This window comes from Oryx dammah, unplaced genomic scaffold (genome assembly GCF_014754425.2).
Source record: "Oryx dammah isolate SB20612 unplaced genomic scaffold, SCBI_Odam_1.1 HiC_scaffold_27, whole genome shotgun sequence".
NCBI lineage: Eukaryota > Metazoa > Chordata > Mammalia > Artiodactyla > Bovidae > Oryx > Oryx dammah.
The window spans coordinates 1387450-1389403 of record NW_024070211.1 but is presented as its reverse complement, the minus strand read 5'-3'; positions in this window follow the sequence as shown (position 1 = coordinate 1389403).

Here is a 1954-nt window from a genome sequence, read left to right as displayed (position 1 = left end):
CGGGGAGGCGGGGCGGCAGGTGGCCAGCAAGCCTGCATGTTGTTCATGGAGCCCATCGCCACGGATACTGCCGCTATTTAGCATTTAGATAACGCTCTATATTTCCACCGGGTTTGCTGCCCAGATCGTCAGGAAAGCAGCGAGGAGGGCAAGATGCTGGCTCCAAACAAGGAGCAAGAATTGACTGGATCAGCCTGTCTGCCCTGAGCCTCACTCCAGCACATTTGTCCACTCGCTCGATACACAGTAGTGGCAGAGCCTCCAGAACATTCCATGTCCTGGGCTGGGCATATGGTGGTTAGACCCAACCTCTGCCCTCCAGGAGGGCGCAGTCTCTGGAAGGAGACGCTCAGCCTGGGAAGTGTGGTCCCTGCTGACCCCGGGGAAGGTTCCCTCCGCCAACCATTAAGCACATGGGTGCATGCACCCAGGGGGCTGCCCCTCTGCACTCTGGGGTAGTCAGAGGGCAAAACCACCCAGAGGTGACCGGATCCAGCTCTCACAGGAAAAGACACGGGGTGGATCCTCCAGCCCTGCAAGCGGGTTGTGTTGCGGTGTCCAGACTCCCTCAACCACTCGCCCCGGGTGATGACAGCCGCTGTGCCCTGGAGCCTGCAGAAGGCAGAGCCATGAATGACGTGCCCTTGACAGACTTCGGCTGAGCACCGGGCTGCAGGCTGAGACTGTGACCCATGGTGGGGATCCGTCTGTGGCCAGGGTTGTGGCCAAAGGGGCACGGCCCTAGAGTTGAGGCACCATGCAGGCCCAAACAGTGTCCCATTCACCATTGTGATCTCCAGGACCCAGAACATGCCTGGCACTCAGCTCGCACACGTGGCGTGAACGAAGGAACGAGCGAAGGATGTTAGTCAAGTTTCATTGTAAAGCTGGGGGCCTGGATCAGGGTCAACCCGTGTTCAGAGACAAGTCAGTGTGGAAAGAGACCTGAGCCTTCTGGAGCAGGCACTGGGGCCAGGGAGCTGAACAGAAACCAGGAGACCCACTCAGTGGTTAAGCCACCATCGTGGTTTCTCTAAGGTCCTATACCTGCTCTCAGACTCACTGCACCTCCAGGCGCTGAAGACCGACTACAGGATAACATCCATTCTTCATGGGTCTCTGGCCCATCTCACTCTCCCACCACCACCACCATCACCTCCCCCACACACTAAAGAGTTGACACCATCAGGAAGCTCTGCACCTCTAGTCCCAGCTGATCTGATCATACTGTGGTGTTAGTTCAGTTCAGTTCAGTCGCTCAGTCGTGTCTGACTCTTTGCAACCCCATGGACTGCAGCCTGCCAGGCCTCCCTGTCCATTACCAACTCCCAGAGCTTGCTCAAACTCATGTTCATGAGTCGGTGATGCCATCCAACCATCTCATCCTCTGTCGTCCCCTTCTCCTCCTACCTTCAATCTTTCCCAGCATCAGGGTCTTTTCCAGTGACTCAGTTCTTCACATCAGGTGGCCAGAATATTGGAGTTTTAGCTTCAGCGTCAGTCCTTCCAATGAATATTCAGGACTGATTTCCTTGGGATGGACTGGTTGGATCTCATTGCAGTCCCCCTGATTTCTCGAGCATCTACCCGCCAAACCAGAGTCTGCCTGCTTCACTGTGTCATGCTTTCCACCTACTCTTCTGACATTAACAGGGGGCTGTCCCCCCCCCCTTTTTCTGGAAAAAGTTAATTTAGAGCTTTTAGATAATAAGTCTCCTGGGCATAATAAGAGTGTTTCAATCCAAAACCCCCTCTGATGGCTTTCTGGCCTGCCTGACAGGTTTATCCAGACTCTTACAGCTGCGCATGTGATTGTTTAAGGCTTCCTGATCACGAGAGACACAGGAAGCTTAAAATATCCTAGGAATGTAGGGGCTTTTGAGGAGTCAAAATCATTAGAATAGGACTGATTAAGGGTTTCATTGTTGAGCCAATACTTGCTGCCAAGTTTTCA